The sequence below is a fragment of the Fringilla coelebs genome (genome assembly GCF_963513975.1).
Source record: "Fringilla coelebs genome assembly, chromosome: 11".
NCBI classification, from domain to species: domain Eukaryota; kingdom Metazoa; phylum Chordata; class Aves; order Passeriformes; family Fringillidae; genus Fringilla; species Fringilla coelebs.
Window position 1 is genome coordinate 18,209,789 of NC_140037.1, and position 23,174 is coordinate 18,232,962.

Here is a 23,174-nt window from a genome sequence, read left to right on the forward strand (position 1 = left end):
CAAGCGCTCTCATTCCAGCCAATGCATTTTGAGAACTCTCCTCAGCTGCCCACTGTCACTGTGGAACAGCTTCAGCAGGAGCCAGACTGTCAAGTAGGAATAACTGAAAGGATTTAATGAAATTCTGTGGAGCAGTCAGCTTCACAAAATGATCATGGTTGGAAAAGGCCTTTAAGAACATCCAGTCCAAAAGTTAACCCAGCATGCACCGTGTTCACCACTAAACAATGCCCCCAAGGGCCACCCCACACTCCTTTTGAACGCCTCCAGGGAAGGTGATTCCATCAGTGCCCTGGACAACCTGTGCCCGGCCACTTTTCAGGGAAGTTTTCCCTCATATCCAACCTGAACCTCCCCTGATGCAACTTCGGGCCGTTTCCTCTCTTCCTGTTACTGTTCCCTGGGAACACAGCCCGACCCCGGCTGTCCCCTCCTGTCAGGAGCTGTGCAGAGCCACAAGGTCCCCCCTGAGCCTCCTTTGCTCCAGGCTGAACCCCCCCAGCCGCTCCCCACGGACCCTGCTCTCCCTCTCCCTGTTCCTCCCTAACTGGTGGGATTTCTCACCCAGCCCTTCAGCCTCTCACTGACGCCAGCTCGCAGCGAGGGGAGCTCGGCGGAGCCTCTCAGGGCGGCGGGGATGATTTCAGCGCTCGCCCGGGCGGGCGGCTCGGCGGGGCCGCGCCTGATGCAATCTCATTGCATCACCCACGGCCGCGGCACGGGGGGGCTCCGCGGGGGGACGGGGGCACAGAAACACCCGCGGCCGCCCTGCGGGAGCTGTCACAGAGCGGTGCTGTCACCGAGCACGGTGCCGTCGGCAGAGGTCACCGGCAGCACGGTTCTGCTGGGGGCCGATTGCATCAGCGCAGGATTCGCCGGCGGAGCGCCCGGCCCGGCGCGGGCACGGGCGGAGCTGCCCGGAGCGCGCTGCCGGTGCCCGTCTGCGGGGCGGGAGGGTGGATTGCGGCTGGTTAGGGGTGAGTGGCTGGTTAGTGATAGTTCGTGGTGGTTTGTGGTTGGTTAGTGGTGGTTTGTGGTTGGTTAGTGGTGGTTTGTGGCGGCTTGTGGTTGATTTGTGGTTGGTTAGGGATAGTTTGTGTTGGTTAGTGGTGGTTTGTGGTTAGTTAGTGGTGGTTAGTGGTGGTTAATGACAGTTTGTGGTGGTTTGTGGTTAGTTAGTGGTGGTTTGTGGTTAGTTAGTGATAGTTTGTGGTGGTTTGGGGTTAATTAGTGGTGGTTTGTGGTTAGTTTGTGGTTAGTTAGTGGTAGTTAGTGATAGTTTGGGGTGGCTTGTGGTTAATTAGTTGTTGGTTAGTGGTAGTCCTCACTGAGGTCCTGTGCACCCACACTGCTCTGATCAGCCTGAGCCCACCAGCTCTGGGTCTGAGACCAAACCAGGCAGTCCTGGCTAATCCCAGTCCCTGTCTGTTGGGCCTGATGTACTGAGGTGGATTATTTCCGAGCTCAGTCAGAACCTGGCAGCCACAGCCAGGAGAACACAGCTCTGGGAGAGCTGATATTCCCAGATGCAGGGAAGACTGTGTCAGGTAGAGTGCTGTACAGCCAGCAGATTTGGGTGGGGTTTGCAGGCTGAGGCCCTGGAGATGTTAGCTTCAGCTTACAGAACTGTGTTCTCAGGTGTCTGGTGTTGTGATCATCCGATATGCTCAGGGTCACGTTGTCTCCGTTCGGTTGTAACTGTGCTGCATAATTAACAGAATTAGTGTATTGAGAGTGAGCCAAACCAGGAGTTCTGAAGCAGAGATCAGTTTTATAGGGTTTTTAACATACTGGAGCGTTCACAACACTAGAGGGCACCGAGACCAGGCAGGAATCAACTGGGGAGGCGAAACAGATTGTGAGCACCCCCGCACACGGACATACGGGCACACGGACACGTGGACACACGGACATAGAAACACCCTCCACTGGCACAGGAGGATCATCCCCTTAACACAAGACTTGGTGCAGAAGTCAGTCTCCTCGGAGTGTTTTTCCACAGCATCCTGCAAGGCTGAATCCCGGGTGTTTCCGTGGGCGGGCAGGCACGGGCAGGACACGGGGCATCCCCGCAGGAGCTGCGGGAAGGGACAGGCCAGCGCCGTTCCAGCGTTTTCCCAGAGGGGAATTGTTGTGGTTTTGTGCTGCCAGAGGAATTAAGAGCTGGGGATCTCTGGTGAGCAACTCGGTTGATACCGCTCGGGCTTCTGCAGAGGCTGCTCCGGTCTGGTGTCAGCAGAGGGCACTGGGAGATCGCCGGGAGCCTGCCCTAGCCGAGGAACATCAGCAGCTTCCCAAGCTTCGTGTACGAAGGTCACAGATCCAGTTGTGCCTTGTCCTTTTCTCTCCTTCTGCTGTTGCACCCACTCCCTCTCCTCTCCTCTCCTCTCCTCTCCTCTCCTCTCCTCTCCTCTCCTCTCCTCTCCTCTCCTCTCCTCTCCTCTCCTCTCCTCTCCTCTCCTCTCCTCTCCTCTCCTCTCCTCTCCTCTCCTCTCCTCTCCTCTCCTCTCCTCTCCTCTCCATCCAAAATAAATCCAGCCCTAAATGTGTGTGTCCATCCTCTGCCAGACCTGGGATCAGGAATTGGCAGTGGCAGGAGCAAACTGCTGCCTGAAGTATGTCCTCAGGGTTTAATGCAAATCAGCTGTTCTCACCCACCTGGCAACAACTATGGCTGTGGCACAGTTATGGCATTATTGCACAACTAAATAACATTTCAGCCTTTGCCCAATGAATCTGGCAGAGAACTGTTTCAGGAGGGCAGTCACAGCATGAATGCAATCAGTGTGATTTTTCAATGTGCCATGATCTTTGTGCAATCTTGTGCTCTCACTTGTCCCCACAGCTTCATTCTGTGCAATCAATCCTATTTTTTAATTGATTTTTCAAACTTACTTTCAAATCCTTGCAGGAGCTCCTTCTGTATGAGACACAGGGTGTCCGGGGGCCACAGGCATCACTTATCCCTGTTTTCCACCCAAAGTTGAGCTCTGACCTTGCATCCTAATGTTGATCTATGGAAAGTAAGAAAAACAGATTTATTTTTTTTTTTCCCACTGAAAAATTTCTGATCAGAAAAGGCTGCTCATGGCACACACAGCATCTTGACATGAAGGACACTTTCCAACCTGGTGTGAGAGGAGGCCAGTAGTTATCTCCCACCTATCTCAATATTTATAGCCTTCATTTACAGCTGGGTTATTGTTTGGGGGCCTTTTGTCTTTCCTTGGCAGTGACAATGACTTTTCCTGCTGTGTTATAAATGAGCAGCCATGTCCATGAGTCTGTTCCAGGTCATTTTCACAGCACGGTGATCACGGGCACAGGGCAGGCAGCTCCAGCACTGCCAGCTTGGGATGTGGGGCTGCAAAGGCAGAAACTGCCTGGAGAGGGGGCCAGGCCATCATTGCTCGTGGTGCACACCATGGAGGAAGCTGTCCTTGTGCCAGTCTGCTCTGAAGGACCCAGTGCACTCACAGCTCCAAATAATTCTTGGCCCAAGTTCTCGGAGTGCCCAGGAAAGTTGCTCAGAAATCCAGGCAATGTCACTCTTGGGTGTGTTTCTTCCTAGGCTCATTTTCTTTTGGAAGACAAAAGCAAAGCAGATTACTTTTTTTTCCCTCCTGCCTCCAGCATCTTCCTTGTCTGACTTTGAGCTGAACACTTTGGACAGAAGTGTTCTTGCTTTGCTCACCTCACCTTTTCCAAATGCCCTGTTTTCTCCAGAGGGTGAGGTGTGTCCGTGGGCAAGCACCAGCCCAAAACCTCCCCAGAACAGGGAGACTTGTGAGGCCCAGCTGAGCAGAGCAGTGAGGAGTGTGAGGGGTGTCTGATGAGCCCACGGAGCCCCTGGTGCCTGGTGTGTTTCCTCAGGCTGGAGGGGAAGCCTGTCCACATCTGCTGGTGCAGGAGGAAACAGGACAAAGCCGTCACTTCATTCCTTCCAGCCTGCTCTGCCCTTGGCTCTCTTGATCTCTTTTGGGGCAAGTAGCAAATAAAGCCACAGTGAAAACAAACTATCACAGATTTATGACTTCAGGTCATAAAAATTCGATGGTTCTTTTGTAGCTGCTCGCTCACTTGCAACATTCCTGGCTCCAGGGAGAAGGCAGAAGCAGGTAATAAACACAGGATTGCTCTCCTGATGGGGCACCCCCTCTGGTCTGGGGAAGAGATCCCTCATGCTGTCAGTGCTGGCAGCAGAGGGTGAGGTGGGCTGGGCTGCCGGGAGCCAGCAGGGTCCTTCCAGCAGCTGGTGAATGTCCCTTGAGTCTGGCTCAGCTTCAACTCCAGATTTCCCAGCTTGGTTTGAGCCTGGGCACCCAGTGAGTCCCAGCAGGGAATCCCTGTGTGGTGCCTGCTCTGGCAATGGACACTCCTCAGCCCTCTCTGTAAAACCCCACGGCAAGAGGAGCCAGCCCTGATCAGGCTCCTGTCCAAGGAGAAGCATTCCCAGGAATCATAGTCTGTCTTTTGAGTCAAGGAAAAGCAGACAGTCCTTTCAGGTCTGTCCCAGCTGTTACCCTAGCTAGTTTCCACTGAATTACAGAACTATTTAGGCTGGAAAAGACCCTTCAGGTCATCCAGTCTAACCATTACCTCAGTGCTCACACACACAATATTACCCTAGATTGTGTGAGGGCTCAGTTCCAGCTGCCTTCTGCTGAGAGCAGGGAGGCTTGGATTCAAAAATAAGGTTCTTCTGCAAAATAAGAAGCCCAACAAAACAAGAGTTCGTTCCTAGAAGGCCTTAAGTGAAAGTATCCTTTCTCCTTTGCCCTGTCCTGCCTGCCACAGCAGTGAGTATGTGTGTAAGCAAAGGAAGTTTTATTCAGGGGAAAGGAGCAATTCCCTGTGTGTACAGCCAGTAACTCCTCTCCATCACTCTGTGGAGTGTGACACTGAGATTCCCCAGGTGTCACCATCATCTGCCATGAATTATTATCTCTCTCACATCACATTAAATATCACTCTTTCTTACATTCCCTTTCCACTACTGATTTTCTTGTAGGAAAAATCTCTTTGCTCAGGGGGCGTACCTGGATTGCCTGCAGGATGAACAAAGTCCTTTACTCTGACACCTATGGGGGTGTCCAACACCCACTGCCCTTTCCACTCAGGGGAAAGATGTGGTGAATGCCAGGGAAGATCTGCCTCTCTTTTGAATTTCTGTTCTTCAGCTGAGCAGAAAGCACCTTCCCTTAAATCCTCTTCCCAAAACACTCTGGCCATGTGACAGCTGTACAATACCAGCAGCTACAAAAAGAAAAGTGATTTTCAGCTGCATTTACTACCAAATAAAAAAAATTAAAATAAATCTTGTTTAGGATAATCCAGAATGGGGGGTCTGAGACACTTGTGGTTGATATTTAATGAGCAGATCCTTTTGGCTCACCAGAGACAAGTTTGAACCTGACTCCATCAGTTCCCTTTTACAGGAAGTGTTACTGACCAGGTAGGGGGTTTGCAGTGGATGGTCTAAGCCCAGGTTTCTGCTGTGCATTCAGATCACCTGCTTTCATATTGAGCCTATTTCCCTCTCACTTGCATGTTCTAATCTCCACCTTGTAGCCCAAGCAAATTAAATTGATAAATAGAACTTGACCCACGCATTCTGTTATTGGCATGTTTCCTTATTGAAGAAGAGATAAGTGAAAACATAGAACAAATTATGCAGATAAGTATCAGAGAAGTCAAAGCTAATCACATCTCAGCATGTTCATGTGAATGACTGGCACAGAATGCACTCCTGGGGGACCGAGCCAGCAAACTTCCACACGAGTTTCTGTCCCTTTTTCTTCTTCTCCACTTCCTCCTCAGACACAGAATCACAGCAGCATTGAGGCTGGAACAGCACTCTGAGATCACAGAGCCCAGCTGCTCCCCCAGCACTGACTAGGCCACCCCTGTCCCATGTCCCCAGGTGCCACATCCACGAGCCTGTTAAATCCTTCCAGGGATGGGAACTTCACCCCTGCCCTGGGCAGCTGTGCCAGGGCTGGACAGTCCTTTCTGGAAAGAAATGTTCCCAATATCCAACCTCAACTTCCCCTGCTGCAATTTGAGGCTGTTTTCCCTTGTCCTGGGAAAACAGGACCTTGACTTGGGAAAAAAGACTGATCCCCACCTGGCCACAGCCTCCTGCCAGGGAGCTCCTGAGCCTCCTTTTCTCCAGGCTGAGCACCCCCAGCCCCCTCAGCCACTCCCCAGCAGACCTGTGCTCTCCCCCACTGACTTGGCTGATTTTTCACAGAAAATGTTTCACAGCATCATTTCAGGAATTTTGTTTTTGTCCCTTCAGAGGAACACGTGCCTGAACTCCATGACTGGCTGCACCTGTGAAATCCCAGGGAAGCAAACAAAGTCGGGCTTCAGTGGAGCTCATCATGGGGACCACAGCTGAGGGATCACCTTGTGGCCTGGATGACAACAAAGGGAAACTCACCAGGCATGGCGAGGGGCTGATGGCACCGCTGATAGCAGAGTGATAACAACAGCAGCAAACAGCCCAGCCAGCCGGAGCAGGGTGTCTCGGAGGGGACCCTTCCTCTGCAAGTGGCAGGGAGATTTAACCTCCCCAAGTCTCAGAATCAAATGGGTGTCACCTGCTTCAGTCAGGTGCCTTCTTCCCGTGGAACAAAGGTTCTCATTGTCTGGGAAAAGCAAAGGCTGATTCCTGTGGGCCAGGGCACTGAGGCATGCTGCTGGCCCTTTCTGGGAGAGGATGTGGAACTTGGGTTCTCACTGGGCTGGGTGTGTCTTGCTCAGTAACCAAAGCAATTGGTAAACCCCTTGGCTTCCAGAAAATGCCTTCAGCTTCCTCAGAACAGCACTGAGTTGCCAGTTGCTATTCTCCCCTGGTACATATGCCAGCCTAGCTTGGAGCAGGAGGGCAGGCTGGTGCAGGCAGGTGGCTGCAGGAAAAGGCTGCAGGATGGAGTGAGTGGAGCTGCTCCTGAGCCATAGCACAAGGAGAAGTGTGAGCCCTCCAGCACCCTGATGCCCACATTGCTGCGTGTGCTGCGTGGATGATGAGAGCAGCAGAGCTCTGGAGTGCCCTGAGCTTGTTCACAGCTGTGGCTCTCCTTGCCAAGCCATGGGAGCTGAGTGCCTCTGTACCACAGGCAGCACCTGCAAGCTGCAATGATCTTGCACACTATTCCCAGAGTATGATAAAAAAGAAGAGGCAGGATAATATCAGGTTGCTTGAAATGACATTTCTAATGCCTTCCAAGCAATGCACAGCGTGTTTATCTGTTCTCAATAAAGGTTAATATTGTGGTTTATATTTTGCATAAATGTGCTCATTAAGAGTCCCTTCTCTGACCAGTAAATATTTAAGACACTGCTTCTTAAGAAATATCTTTTATGTAGTATTAGGCCCTGTCAGAACAGAGATGTATGTCTTCAGAACTCATCATCAGTTTAGCATTTCAGAGGGTGCCTCTCACTGAATCTTTTATCTCGGGTCGCTGATGAAAAATTATTGTATTCCCTAGCTCTGTTTTCCTTTTTGCCAAACTTCAAGCTTAACTGGAACTTCAACAAATTGTAATAGTTAAATATATATTTTTTTTCTCCTCAGTATGTCTGGCCCAATGAGAAATGCAAGTTCCAAACCATTGCAAGGAAGCCTGCCTGCATGTGTCTGTGACCCAGCTGGGAGCAGTGTGCTCACAGAGCCCCCTCCCCTCCCCTGGGAAGGGGCTCCTGGAGGTTCCTTTTGAAAGGGGTGCATCCAACCAGCCCAACAGGGCCTGTGAAGGGACATGCCCAGGGAGGGACAAGTAGCAGGGATTTCCACTCATCCCATCACAGGATGAATGAACACCTGCACCGACAGTTCCTGTGGCAGTCGCTGACCAAGGCAGTGCCATGGGGATGGAACAAATCTGCAAACACCACAGAGGAGACACCTGGTGCCAGTAAAACCCCAGAACTGGCTCCCCCTGAAACTTCATCTGCGTGTGTGTGTGCACAGATAGAGCAAAGCAAATCACACACCCTCCCAGCCCACACCCCCTGGGACATGTGCTCTGACCAGTCGAGAGTCAGCATGAGTGTTTGGGACAGAACTGTGCCAGAGCACTGGGAGGACTGGGCTCCAAGTGTCCATGGCCAGGTTGGATGGGGCTTGGAGCAGCCAGGTCTGGTGGGATCTGCCCTGCCTGTGCCAGAGGGGTGGAATGAGGTGATCCTTCAGGCTCCTTCCAACCCAAACCCTTCTTTGCTTCCGTGGCATTTTTTCCCTGTGCAAAGAGTCAGACAACATGCAAGTAACTATTTCACTGGAGGAATGATTCACTGAGGATGTGGAGGTGCTGCAGAGCTGCCTGTGGTGAACAGAAGGTCCCCACAGCGCTGAGCCTGCCACAGTCAGCAGCAGGTGCAAATGTGTTAATTACTGTGACCGTGCTTCCAGGATCACTGCCATTCCTGGAGCAGGCTGGGCATGGCACTGCCACCCTTTGTTACCAAACACTGCCAAAACTTGTGCACCAGACCTGCATCCTGGCAGCTGACCCAGGGAAACACAGGTGCACTAATTCAGGTCCATTACAAAATAATTTCTGTGCTTTTTGTGGTGCTCCTCTGTCCCAGTGGAATAGGGAACATTCCTAAAGGGCAGCACTGCACACTGCCAGCTTCCCCACAGCTGCAGGCACGGCAGTGAGGGTCTCCCAGAGCAGAGGAGGAAAAAGGGGCAGTGTGAGAAGGTTCTCCCTGCTTTGTTCAGGATGCAAACCAAACCAATGTGTGTTTTCCTGAGAGCAGTGAAAGAATTTGGTGATTATTATCCTACAGAAAATACTTTCTGTGGGCCAAACCTTGTGCATTACCTTTGCTCGCAGATTTAGCTGCTGGATATCTGTGATTCCAAGAAGCTCAGCACAGTGGTATCACGCAATCTGTGTTTCCCAACAAACTGAGATGATCAAAGCTGGAGGGTAACTCGTAGGTGTTCAGGGAATGTCACACTCAGAGCTGACAGCAGACTGAGCACAGGATGCCATTGCACACCCTGTGCCAGGGCTCCTGCCAGCCAGACTGATCAAAGGGACTGAGGCTGCCCCTCTGCCCCCGTGACTGCCCTGGAGCTGGGATCCCAGCCCTGCCCACCCCAAGGCACTGAGCACTCAGAGCTTCCAGGGGTCACAAAGGCACAGCTAACTCGGGCTGAAAGCTGTGCTGAGCAGACAGTGAGAGGGAGAGGCCATGTTCCCAAGGAGAGGGAAACTGGCATCATCCATGACACCTGCAGGGCTGGGTGTCCCTGCCTCTGCCTCTCCTCCACCTTCAGCAGGGCTCCCTCAGCCTCAGAACACAGTGCTGCTCCACAAGACAGCACTGGGGCACAGAAGGGTCTTGTCTAGAAAGCCTTGCTGAGAAAATTATTTTTCTTAAGGGCAGATGCTGTGTACCATAAGGGTTAACCTAGGCACTGCACGATGAAGAAAAAATCATTAAAAATATCTGTGGAGAGATTTCCCACACCTGTCTATGTGCATTTAATTCAAAAGAGCCTGTCTGGGCATGCTGTGGAGCTGTGAGGGAAAATGAGACATTCCTCTTGCAGCTTTGGCACCACTGCAGTTCTCAGGTCTGCCCCATTCCCTCCCCATCTGTATTTTGGGGAACTGGGACCATGACCCCAACAGCTGGGACAAGTCAGATTTAAGGCCTATATGAGAACACCACAGGATTGGATAATGAGCTAAAATTTGTTAACATCATTTAAATACCCAGCAAAAAAAAAAAAAAATTAGAGAGGTTCACACTGCTGAGATAATTTATTTCTGTGAATGATGAAATGGGAATGTCTTGGCTTGTAGGCCTGGGGGTGCATGTGTAACTGTGATTGGTTCTGCATCACCCTTCTGTGTCCCTCTTCTCTATCACTTCTTTCTCCAGAAATCAGTCTTGATTACAGAAATAATTGAATCTTGTAATTAAATCTCATCTTATGGAAGGAAATCAGGTGTAACTCTGATTTATGAGTACTGATAACACTTGGAAATAAAAAGCTCAAGCAGCATGAACATTGTGCATCCTGTACCTCAAACAGCTATTTCAATATTAGACAGTTATTTCTAGTAACAATCAATAACCATGGAATTGCTCTTGCAGGAGTAGAGCATGAAAAGGATTGCTCTTTTTCATTTGCTCATTAAAACTGCACTAACTAAAAAATACCATGCTGATATTTCTCCCTGTTGTGCCTGGCTTTACATGGATCCAGCCATGAATCTCTAAAATATGCCTGTCTAGCATTAATAGAGATAAATAAATCTACCTCAGACTGAAAAGAAAAAAAGTACATGATTGCCATTCCACAGATTTTAGTTCCATTTTCTTGGTGTTTTATAGGCAAGAAAAATAATGCAGTCACAGTTATAAACTTGGTATAAAATAAACTTTAAAGATGGGGAAAGAACTCAAACCCACATTCTGGTAGCAGTGAGATATTAATAAAAATCCCCCCAAGGTTATTTCCAATGAACTTTCTCCTTACCCTGTCTCACAAATTGCCTTGTACAAAGAAAGGAATTGGTAAAATATTTTGCAGGAAGATGAAATACTGAGTTCCTTCAAGAAACAGGAGAAGCAGATGGAGACAACTGCATGAGCCTTGTGCTGCAGCTGGATTGTCACTGTCATTGCCAGCACGTGGAATTTCATCACTAATTATGCAACAGGCAGATTTGAGTCTCAGCATGGGTGCCAGATGACCACATCCCAGCCTCAGTCTCATCAGCTTGTTTTTGGGAAAGCAGAAATTTAAATCTCCTCAGGTTGCACAGGGTAACCAAAAAATGATCCAAAAGCTCAACACCAGTGAATTGCTTTTTCTCCACTGAATAATGAGCAATACTCAAGCCCTGTCTTGTCTCCCAGCATTTCAGCATCTCCCTGAGGACTCTGGCAGGCTGGGTAACAGCTTCACTCTTTATTCTCCCTGCAAGAACATCCCTGTTGGGAAGGATGGAAGTTTGAAAAGAAAGTCTCAAAGATATGTGTGCTTAGCAGAAAGATTTTTGAATGTAGAATCTGAAGAAGGAATAAAGAGGGAAGGAAGTTTTGATATAGAAGAAATTAACTGCTGAGCCAGTCTTACTGGATAACCAAGGAGGCAAAAGGTCTATAAGTTAGGAGGGGGTTTTATGACTTAGGGCAAAGGATAAACCCACCCCAAACAAGATGTTTTTACCAAGCAGAAAGATAGCACAGGCAAACAAGGCAGCAAGTAGAAAAAAGGTCTCCCAATTTTCCACTGCAAGAAAACTGAAAAACAACTTCTAGCTTAAACTGTAATGTGCTGACTTTTAGTGATTGAAAACTAGTACCATGAATTTGGTAATGGTAGTAGTTATGATAGGCTATAGACAATAGTTAAGGGATAGATTGGTTCTACTGTATTGAGATGCTCAGCAAAGAAGAGTCTATAATGCATTGTAACCTAAACTCAGGGTCTCCAGGCTTGCCTGCAGCTGGAGCTGACAGCTGTAGGCACAGCTCTGTCACCCATGACCCTGGGCTGCTGTAAGGTCTAGGGTGTAATAAACTGCATTTTGGAGATCCCCTGGAGTCCAGGGTGCTGCTCTGCCCAGCTCCTGTCCCCCTGAGCCGGGCAGCTCCACTCAGCTCAGCTCAGCCAGAAGGCTCTGGCAGGATCCTGCTCTGCCCCAGCCCTGCACAGCCAGTGGTGCCAGTGAGAGATGAGAGAGACCCCATGGAGCACCCCCAGGGGTGGCAGAGCTGCAGGGTGAGGTCAGGCAGGATTTACCTGTGTGCTCTGCCAGGCTGGCAGGCAGGAGCACAGGAGGGAGGCCAGGGCATGGAGCAGCAGCAGTGAGCAGCCAGAGTGGGGTGTCAGGGTGCTGGAGGGGGATGTGGAATGAACACCAGTAATGAAATTGGGTGGCACAGCTCAGAGACAGCCTGTTCTCCAGGGACGCTGCCTTGTGGCTTGCACGGTGAGTGCTTGAAGCCTTACAGAATTGTTTCTCTTAGGAGGTGAAAATGACAATGTGAGTCAGATCTTTCTTCGGCTCATTCCCTCCCAGTTACAGGTGTTGAAAGTTTTGCTTCTGTAAACATGGGAAAGGTCAGCAATAGCTAGCAGTTTCCATGCTGGCAGCTTTCAAAGACACTTTCCTACCCCGTTCTGTGCCCTGAAGCCCTTTTTGTTCTCTCCTCCAGCGAGTTTTGAGGCTTTCCAGCTGCCTTCTTCCATGAACTCAAGTAAAACCGCAATGCCCCACGAGCACTGGCAGCCAGTTTCTTAGGAAAATGCCTGGGTTTGGCACAGTTATTTCTTGTTTAGTCCTTGTAAAGCAACATTTCACCTCGGGCAACAGCCTCTTCTGTTCCTACCGCTGTCACAGGAGAGTTCAGAGGTGCCTTTGCTTGGTCAGGTATCACCTCCCGTTAGCCTGAGCAGGATCTTTGGTTCCCAGCACCTCATGGGTGTTCATTAACCATCATTACTATTGTTTGGTCACATGCCTCCTTTCCCAGATTTATATTGTGATTTCCACCATTCCTAAGGAGCTGCATGAAAGAGGTTCATTGTTCAGTGGGAGACGCTCATCGCAGTTACACACCTGGAGAAACACGCGGTGAGAAAAGGATTTATTCTCCAAAAAAGGATCTTTACCTTGCCCTGTAGCTGAATTACTTGTTGGAACATGCAGATGAACGAGGCATAAATAATAGATATCCTGACTTTAGAGCAGAATTCAGGACAAAATAAAGCTCAAATATAAACCCAGTAGAGACTAAAACCCAAAGAGGACAGGCATCTGTCAGTGGCAGAAGAGCAGAAGGTAGCAGAGGGTAGCAGAGGGTTGTGTTATGGACATGGGGAAGGAGAAGAACCAGATCTGAGGAGCTGGAAGCAGCAGGACTTGCTACTGATTTCCTTCTCAAAGTTCTAAGCAAAGTCCAGCACATCCCAAGGCAATCAGGGACATGGGACATAAAGCTGCATTTTTTTTGTAGCTAAAGCCTTCCTGTGGATCTCATACACCTGAACCTGTACAGATTAAACCGAGAGCCTGCCAGCGGCACATCAATCACTGTGGATTTCTGCCTGGGGCTGGCTGCTTCCCTTCAGAACCTGCAGCAGGGATGGGAAAAGCCTGAAGCTCTAGGAGCTGGTGTGGAGCAGGGGCTGCTGGATGTGCTGCACCGACCCCCTGACTCCTCTGGACATGGCTCAGCTCCCACAGGCAGAGAGAGTCCTGCAAGGAGCAGAGGGGAGCAGCTCTGTGCCAATCCTCCCTAATTCCTGCCTTCTGTGCTGAATCCTCCAAGTGGTCAATTAAATCCTGCCTAAGGCAAGAGAGGAGGTTTTGGAGCACAGGCAGATTCCTGCTGAGGCTCCACAGAGGGCTCAGGTGAGCCAAACCAACCCTGGGCTGCTCTGCTCTGCTCAGAGGGTGCCAGGACATGAGCAGGGCCAGGCATGCCAGGGAGGCACCAGGGGAGTCTGCAGCATCCACTGTGCTCAGGCATCATCACGGGGCAGGATGGAGCCTGAAGGAACCCTCAGCCTTTGGGAAGAACACCAAAGGAAGGAAACTAAAGCAAATCCACCCAGAGGATGGTGTGAATTCCTGATCACCCCTGAGGAGAGCTGGGAAGCGTGGGGGGGTGGATGTGCAAAGTGACAGACAGATGCTTGTGCCATGGAAAAGGCATCCTGGGCTCTTTGGGAAAAGGCATCTTTCTGTTCTAGAAAGGCATCTGTGCAGAGAAAAAAGTGATGGGAGAATGTAAGACTGCCTGAGGAGCTTGGAAGGATGAGGGTGTGTGAATTGAACAGGAGGTAAGGAATTGTTCCAGCACAGGCTGGGTATGGAGACACTGGTGACAAAGATGCTGTGTGGGGTTATGAAATCCTGTGGAATTTCGAGTCCCCAAAGCCGTGATCTTCTGATTGCACCACAAAACAAACCATCATTTCCTCAAGTCGTGTCTAGCTTTGATTGTCACTTCAAATTTCACAGAGTAGCAGAAGATTTAAAGCAGGGAAATATGATGTCTTAATAATGAAAGCACAGCACTTCCACAGTGAAGGGAATGCAGGAAATGGGATCAGTGGTGTGGCTTTGTGAGAAGGTTCTCAAAAAGCAGAAGCAAAGAAATCTGGAGGGTTCTGCTACTCTTTGCTTTGTTGCAGAAATGGCAAAGGTAGGAAAAACAACAATAAAAGAAAAAAGTGAAGAAGGATTTAATTCAAGGAGACTTGAAGATATTTTAAGCACTTTTGCAAGGTATTTTGAGATGAGAAGTACTGAACTGTTCTCAGATCCACAAGTTCACCCCAGCCTCCCCCTTCAGCCCAGCTCAGGCACACTGGAACTCATTTAACCACTGGGAGAGTTTGCTGTCCTGCACACAGGTGTGAGAGCTGTGGGAATAGCAGGCTGAGAGACTGGGAGGGTGGAAGTTGAGCCAAGTTAAGGTGATCACCCAATGCCTTGTGTTAATCCTGTGTGATCTGTGGAATACTCATGGAAACAAGAGGAAGCAGTGAGCAAAGTGACCAGAACTTCTCACATGCCAGATCTTCACTAATTCTCAAGTCCTTCATGACAGTTTGAAGTTAGGTCTGTGCCCTCCTCTGAGATGCCTCAGTTTGTTGAGAGTGGAACAAACAGTCCTAAGGTTTAACTTTTTTTTTCTTTCATTTCTGTCTAATCTTCTCTAGTCTTTCCAAATATTGGCATCCTGCTCTATCCCTCTTGGGCAGCCCTTGAGTCTGCACTGAGAGTTTGTGGTGAGAGAAGTCCATCAGCATGCTGGAATATTTGTGAGGTAGTGCTAATAAAAAACTTAATGGCCCTTTAGTCCCCACTTCTTTTTTGAATTCTACATCACCATATTTCCCCTTGGTGGAGCAGTATTTATGCTCCATATTTCATGCATAAATTGCAGACAGTTGCCAACTCAGAAGGAAAGCAAGATGACAACATTACCTATGCGAGTGCTTTAGCTAAATGCTTCCTTCATTGCTCCCAAAAGGAGAAGATGAGACAGTGTGTAGCCATAATGTTCATCTGCAACATTTCTGATCTTTAGCTTTAGCCATTCTAATTAGGCACACACTGCCTATGTGACTGCTGGATGTGGATTTTTTTTGGGCACACCTATCTTAGAAGGATGTTCAAATCAAGGGCAGCATTTCTAGAAAGATGCTCCAGTGTACACCCAAAATGAAATCTCAAAGAAATAATTTGCTGTTAGGCTGAACGAAATAACTCTGTAATTAAACTTTAGAAATTGCTAAGTTTAACTGAAAAACGGTCTAAAATTAGGACCACTGGAGAGTTGCTAAAAGCATTCCTAACAGTGGAAATTGTTGTGGTTTTCTGAAATTTATTTTTCCATCTCTTTTTTAAGCAGATGCTCAAAGATGTCCCTTGAAGTTCACCAAGTAAGAGGGCAGTACTCTGGGCTGGGAACTGGCCGCATTCTGTGATTTATTTTTTTTTTTCCTTTTCCTTATTATTTTGCTTTTAACCTTCCCAAAGAAGATTCTCCTGTTGGTTTGGGCTAGAAGGAACATGCCCCTGTTTCCCAGGCAGAGTCAGTGGTTCAGGTATTAGAGAAGAACTGTTCATGTCCAGGACTTGTAGGTCAGGTGGTGAGCACAGCTCAGTGAGAGGCACAGTGACAGCTCAGCCACAGCAGCATCAGGTTCAGTGCTCTGATCCTCCCTGACCACTTTGGGCATGGCAGGTTTATCCCATCTTTGAGTTCAATCCCAAATTAAAGAACAGATTTATTTTTTTTTTCCCCTGCAGATTTCCTGAGTCAGCCACTGACCAAAGAAAAGTCTCCAACCAGAAAATTTTCCTCCAGTCAAAATTAGCTCTTTGCTGGAGATTTTGGAGATGTCCAGCCTGCTGCTGACTATATTTAGTCACTTTCTGCTTTCTCTATTTTCACATGTATCTTAAAATTCCTGATAAGGAATAGAAGGAAAAGAACCAAATACCACAGAGGGAGATTATTGGCTTGGCTGAAACTAAACAGGTCTGGAAGTCTTGGAAACTGAGATCCCAATAACAGCCTAAGGGAAAAATTTTCTCCATTCACTTTGGATAGTCCAGTAACAGGAATTCCAAATAAATCTTTGAACTTTCTGACAACTTTTGTCTGTTCAATATGAGCAACATTTCATCCCAAGCCAAGCATCAATTCAGATTTGAGAGAAAAAGAACATTATCTCGGTTTAGGACAATGCAATCATGATACATTTGTTTCATCATGTGAAAGATGGCATGGAGCAGTCATGCAATTAAATTCAGGAGTGCATTTGCTGATTCCTAGAGAGTTTCAGGTCTTTTTTTCTTGCCAAAAGGAATTAGGCTGCAGATTCCATTTCACATTCAAAAGATCTGAACAGGTTGGTCCTAGCACATACCTGGATGAGATCAATGAAAGCTCCATCCCATTTCAGTCTACCAAAGAGTGCCTGAGTGGCTTCAGCCATTTTCATATTGCATACAGCAGTGTATTTTGTTTGCCTCTGTAACCCAGGATGGAGAGTCTTGTCAGAGTGATGTCCTTACAGCTCACCTAACTCTGGGTAAAGCCTCAAATCCCATTGCTTAGAGGGGCTGCTCTTCAAGGGAAACACAAACTGGCTGGAGAGCCTGCAGGCAGAGTAACAGAAATCCTCAGAGATCCTTTAACTTGCCTTTATAACCTACAAAGACAGAGAACTGTGGCAAATCCAGGCCATGCTGTTGCACAGAAGAGAATAATCTGTTCTGTGAGCTCATACTGGGTAAGACAAGAAATAATGTGTGTAAACTGCAGAGAGAATGATTAAAGGGAGACATAAAACAAAAAGAAGTATTGGCAAAGGACAATGAAAGCCTTGGAATGGATTGTCTGGGGACGTGGTGAGGTCTGTTCCTGAAGGTCTTTAAGAGCAGGTCAGGAGTGCTTGGTTTTGATTAGACTTGGTTCATAGTAAAAAGATGGATTTCCTGTTCTCTGAAGTCCCTCTGGTTTCTGTGAAGCTGTTGTTTATCTTCCAGGGCTGCAGTCCTGTGCCCTGTGCTCTTGGTGTGCTGCAGGAGGCTCAGCAAAGAGTGTGAACTCACTCTTCAAACCACTGTGGTGTAGCAAATGCTGCCAAGGGTGAATTTTCGTTGTTTACAAACTCCATGAGAATGGAGCCTGAGGAATTTGCAATGAAGTCATCAAGGATCTCATCTGTAAGATATTCCAGACCCAACAGAAATAGGAAACCATCAATATTTCTATGAAACTCTAAAATCTTGGGGGTTTTTCCTTTACCTGCAATTGCTGGCAAATGTCATTATTCATTTTCTTGTCAGGGTTTTCATCTCCTTTGAAATCCTGATGCATCCTAAATCCCACTCCCTCTGTGCAGCAGTGCTGGCAGAGCTTTTCCTGTGATCTTCCTGGTTGTTACACATTCCTTAGGGTCACCCTAATAAACTTTGTCAGGGGCTGTTTGTGATGCAGTCAGTACAGACTGGCTGGACCTGTGCAGGTTTTTTCCTGATGATGATGATGGTGATGATGATGATGATGATGATGGAATATTCATTCTCAACAGGTGAGAGCTGCTTTTGGGAAAATAAGCAGCTGGTTTTGCCTCAGTCACTTGGTTGCAGTACTGAGCGATGTGCACACCCAGGGACAGCTCACCTTAATCTCTGATCCCTTGGGTTTGCTGACCAGGACAGAGGAAAGTCACATCCTTATTTCCCTTCAAAGAAGCCAGGGAGGCAGATCAGCAGCACCATAATGGAGGTGCATATCAGAGCACTGTTAAAAGGTGGAAGAACAAAAAAAAAAAAATAAAAAAAGAGAAATGAGGAAAAGAAACTCTGTTCTTCTGTCAGGCCATGGGGTTAATCCAGGTGCTGTGGTACTGGCTTGGATGGAAACCTGTGCCAAACCTGTCTGCAATCACAGGTGCACCACTGGGGCTGTTGCCTACACTGTCACTTGGTTACTCATGGATTTGAAATTGAAAAATTACCAGTTATGTAAGAAATGGGACAGAATGAATGTAGTTGTGTGGCCAGTGAAACAGGCACCAAGAAAACATCTCAAAGGCATCCACCAGACTTCCCAGGCAGAGGTTTATTCTGTGTCAACTCATCCCATTTCAAAAGCTGAACAGAAAATCAAAGTAGCCAAAAGTCTGAATGACAGTAATGACCAAAACCCCCTGGTAGCCCTGGGACAGGCCCTCCTAGCCCTGGCACAGCTGAGTGAGTGTGCTGTGGAAAACATTGCTGCTCTGTGCACTGGCCAAATCGCTTTTTTCAAATGACCTTTTGTTGCAAACCATGTCTTCTACGTAAAAAGGAAATTAAAAATAAATAAAAGTTTGCAGTGGTTAGTTGATCAAAGCTTTTGCTTGCCCCCGTGGTCTCAGCAGAAAGCAATGTTACAGCCTCAGACTGGATGGGTTTGTTTGGTGAGGTCTGATGAGAACTGATAATTTTGCAGCTCTAGAAGCCAAGGAGGAAAAGGTAGATGGCTTATCTGGGTTCTGCTTTGGGGGATTTTCCCCTCAGTGACTCTTTCTTGTAATTGGGAGGTTTGACTTTTGTATGTCCCATATGAGAACTTCTTTGTGAGTGTTAAGGAATTGACTTGTATAAGAAGCAAGATTAGAAATGGCATTAAATGGTAACAGAGCTCTGTCTCAGGCCATGGATTCAACATGCTTATCTTCAAAGTAGATTTAGGAATTAAAATTCAAACTGGACCAGGTGTTGAGAAAGAATCTTGGGATGTCAGGGAGGTCAAGCAACAGAGCTATACCCAAAGTACAGGGTGCCACATGGGCCAGAGGTATCTGAGTTAGCTTTAAACTCAGTGGCTTGAGGGCTGAAAGAAAGGAACCCCTTTGCTCAGAAATGTGCCCTGTGCCTCTTCCAGCAGGAATAGAAAGGAGGGGAGAAAACAACCCAGTCCTTTTCTGTGATGGTTTTTACTGGGCTTGTATGAGATGGTGGTGGAAATTGCAAAGAACTGTTCCTAATCCTTGTGATATCAGAGACTAAAGCCAGAATGTCAGAGGGCTCCGTCTCCTGACGTGCTGGGAGGGTCACAAGGCTGTCTGAGAGGAAGAACTATCATTTCCCTGCCACATTCACCCAGATATTCCCTTCCCCCACACAATTCTTGCTAGTTTTTGCAGCTGTACAAGGTAAACATTTTTGCGGTGGCACAAGGAGGGGAAAATGAGGAATGAATTCTTCTGACCAGTTGGCCATATCAGTCAAAGGGGGACTGATACCAAGCTGCAGCTTGGCTTGAAGCAACCAAAACTCCTCTCTCAGAGCTTCATTGCTAGAGAGAATCCTGGGAGAACAGCCTGTTCCACCCCTGATGCCCAGCGGAGGCATAATGAAATGCCAGGGCTGAAGCCTCGAGTCCCAAACCTGCAGTCAAGGAACAAAGCACAGGATTTTAAAGGTGGGGTGAGCAGCCAATGCAACGGCCTCTCCAGAGAAAGGCTGTAAATTTTACAGCACTTCAGATCAGTTAATTAGGTCTGAAGATTTTATGAAAGATGTCTCCTTCCATGAGCAGTTGTCAGACTTGAAGAGAGTTTATTTGTACAGCAAGGCAGCCTGCATGCTAATATCATTCAGTGCCGGTGTTACTGGGCAAAATTGCCATGGATTGTGTTTCAGGGATCAAACCAGAGCCTGGCAGTGGCTTTCCTTAGCCTTGAAGGACACAGGAGGGGTGTGGGAGAGGCAAGATGCAGAGGGCTGCTTGTTCAGTCAAAGACCATCCTCTTACCACAGACAGATTTTCACCACCATGGGGCATATTCAGGGAATGTGATAATGAATTCACCACAGTTGTGTGAATAAATAAAGCCAGTCAGCAAAACCCCATGGAACACTCCCAGCACATTCTGGTTCCTGTAGCAGGATATTAATGACTGTGTTAATTAGGCAGTGTGGAAGCAGCTTACAGTGTCACAGACACAGAAAATTATAATGGCAGGATATTGAAATATTCCTTCCAGAATGCTTTTTGCACAAACCCCACCATTTTAATGACATTTACCTTGTGTTTTACTGTTTGCCAAGGAGACTGAATTTGATGACTCTCAGAGGAGCCTCAGAGGACCATGATGACCCAGGTGACTGAAATTTCTTCATGCTGTGTTAGAAGAAAGAAACTTCTCAACAGAAACTCTCCTCTCTGTGGCCATGCATGGTTGGTCAACCAACCCCATACATGGGTCATTAACATTTAGAAATGGAGGATTTCAAACCTCACAGTCTTAAGGCAATAGGCTGGGGAAGAACAGATGTTTCCCTTCTCTCAAGCAATAATTTGTACCTGCATGTTTTGGAGCCAGTGGAAATAGTGTATTAGTCATTCTCAAAAACTGTTTTGTACTAGCAGAAAAAAAAGTATTTTGCAGTATTTTACTGTCTAGATCACTGCTTACATTTATCCATTTTTAGAACTCATTTTTTATTGACTATTAAGAACTCCTGCCTTGATGCATTTCCTCTGTGGTTGTGTTCAGAGTGTGGGCTGGCTGATGTTGGACAGGGGAAGGGAAAGCAGCAGAGTTACAGCATTTGGAAATGAAAAGAACCCGTGGAATCATCCATTCCTCCATCTGCCTGTGCATATATAAATTGTAATGTTCACTTCTGAAAGGCTGCTGCATGGGTTTTTCAACCACTTTCAATAAGAGATAACTCCACTGTCTTAAAAACACATTGCTATGAAGAGTTTCTAGATATTCCATCTTGACAGTCTTGTTTAGAAGAGAAGAAATTCATCTTCCATCCACTGGGTAATTTCAGAGTACAGTGGCCAGGAACCAGATCTGATTGCCTGGGTTCTTGCCCTGAGAGAAGCTCTGGAGAAGCCCTCAGAGAGCCCTCAGAGGTGGGAAGACTCATCAGAGAATGATGAACATGCTCCATTTTCTATGTCATTTAATGGTCTGAAGATTCCTGAGTTCATCCCAGGTCACAGCATTTGAGTGGTCATTTAGGAAAGGTTGAAAACTGCTGGATTTTGCTACTGTGGGTTTCCTTTAACTGTGTCAGCACATCTCCTTGGAGCCAAGACTCTGGGCTGTGTGGATGGATAGTGGAGAACGTTTTGTTTATATTTAGACTTGTTCCAGCCATGAAATTAGTAGAATAAATAAAGATAGAAGTACAAAGATTAGAGAGGTTTTAATTTGGTACAGGCACCATTAATGGTTTATTTACTTTGTGTTCTTGGAACTTGAGCTGTCTCTTGATAACTAAAATTGCTCCAGAACAGCTGCAGGGATCCACAGGGAGGGGAAGACAGAGCCAAAAGCAGCAGAAGCCAGGTAGGCTGGGACAGGTATTGCAGTCAAGAGCAGCAGGCCACGCTGTTTGGGTGATGGGGATGGATATTTGCACATCCCACAGAAAGAACGTCAGCTATGAGCAGCATCAGGAGGGTCTCTGATGTCCTTTTGTGGCTTATTAGCAGAGTAAAATCAAATTAAATAATGCCATAGAGTTGCTAACAACATTATCCTCTGGAAAATGTGTTAGAAAGCACTTCCTCAGCAATGGTAGGGGCTAAGACAGAGTGAATTCAGCGTGAGCTCTTAGTGTGTACATGATTCCTGTGTCCTTCCCTGAGAATGAGGAATGTTTGCAGGAGTCCAGGGGAGTCAAACTGGGGATGCTCCCAGGAATTCCTTTCTGAACTGAGGATTTCAGCCCTTACTGCTCTGGGGGGGAAGACCCAGCATCCCTTCCACTGGAGGCAGAGTGTTCACAGCACCCTAAAACACGCCAGTGAACCATCTGAAATTCACACTCACAGGTTCTCACACCTGTGCTGTGTATCTTTCCTGAGCAATGGTGCTGCCCTGAATAAAGCATTTTACTAATGCTAATTTCATTAGCATATTACTAAAGCTTTGCCTTTTTACTAAGGAAAAATTGATTTATCAGGTTGGCCAGTGGCTGCTGGTGCCTGCAGCAGATCCAAGCACTGGCTCACGGCTGCTGTGCTGCTGTTTGATGCCAAAGCACCTTTGTGCTGGGAGGGAAGAAGAGGAGACTTTCCCTACCTGTACCACTGGGTCACTCCTTCACCTCTGCTCACTTCCATGGCTCACTTACCTCCCACATTCAAAGGGAAATATTTCCCCAAATCATTCAAAGGATGAGGAGCTGATCCAAGTTTGTGAAGTACTTTGTAATTCTGGTTGGAAAAACCCTGCAGAAGAGTTGATGCACAGCACAAATGGTTTTTAAAGTCAAATAACTTCTGATTTTTTCCTGTATTTATTTCTGTATTTATTGCACATATTCATCAAGCTGTATTTAGAAAGTCTGATGTAATAACATTCATCATTGTGAGATGTGATATTTTCCTGGTGCTTCATTTTATTATCCTTTGCAAACACTAGAAAGAAATTCCAGCTCAGTCCTGGCTTTAGAGCAAGTTTTGCTTTTGTTTTCAGTCAAACTAACATTTTCCTCCATTTAATGTTCTCTTTTCCCAGCCTCAAGAAGAAATCAACAAATGTTAGTTATCGAGGCTTCTTTCCATCCATAAGGAATTCCAGCATGTTCTCCTGTGAGACCTTGGGGTGTGCTAGTTCTGGTATTTTTCTTTCAAAAGTTAAAATATTTTCTGACTTGATATATAAATGATGTCTGAGTGCAGCTTTGAGTGCTCATGGAAACATTCTGCCAGGTAGGAACAGACCACAGGAACTCAGCTCCAGGAGCTGGAGAGCTGCAATCACATGGAATAACTGTGATGCTTCCATTCATTTGTCTAGGAGTCATTGAGCAAATTTTATTTCTGATTTACAGCTTGACCAAGGAGACTGTGGAGAAACTGCCTGGAAAGTTTTAACTCTGGTGAGTGCTTGGAAAATAATCAGAGTATATACTGGGACCTTGCATTTCTCTGGCTTTTGGATTTGCAATTCATGTGAAGTCTTTTCCAATAACTGGTGAGCACCTTGAGCTTTTTGCCAGAAAAGTCCCAACAAAGGAATTCCTTTCTCTTCAGTGCTTGACAGCTCTCTGACAGGTAATGTTCCCTCCACTCTTCTTGCCTATCCCAGAACAACCCCAGGCTGGTGATTCAGCAGTGTGTAAGATGGGAAGTTTCTCTAG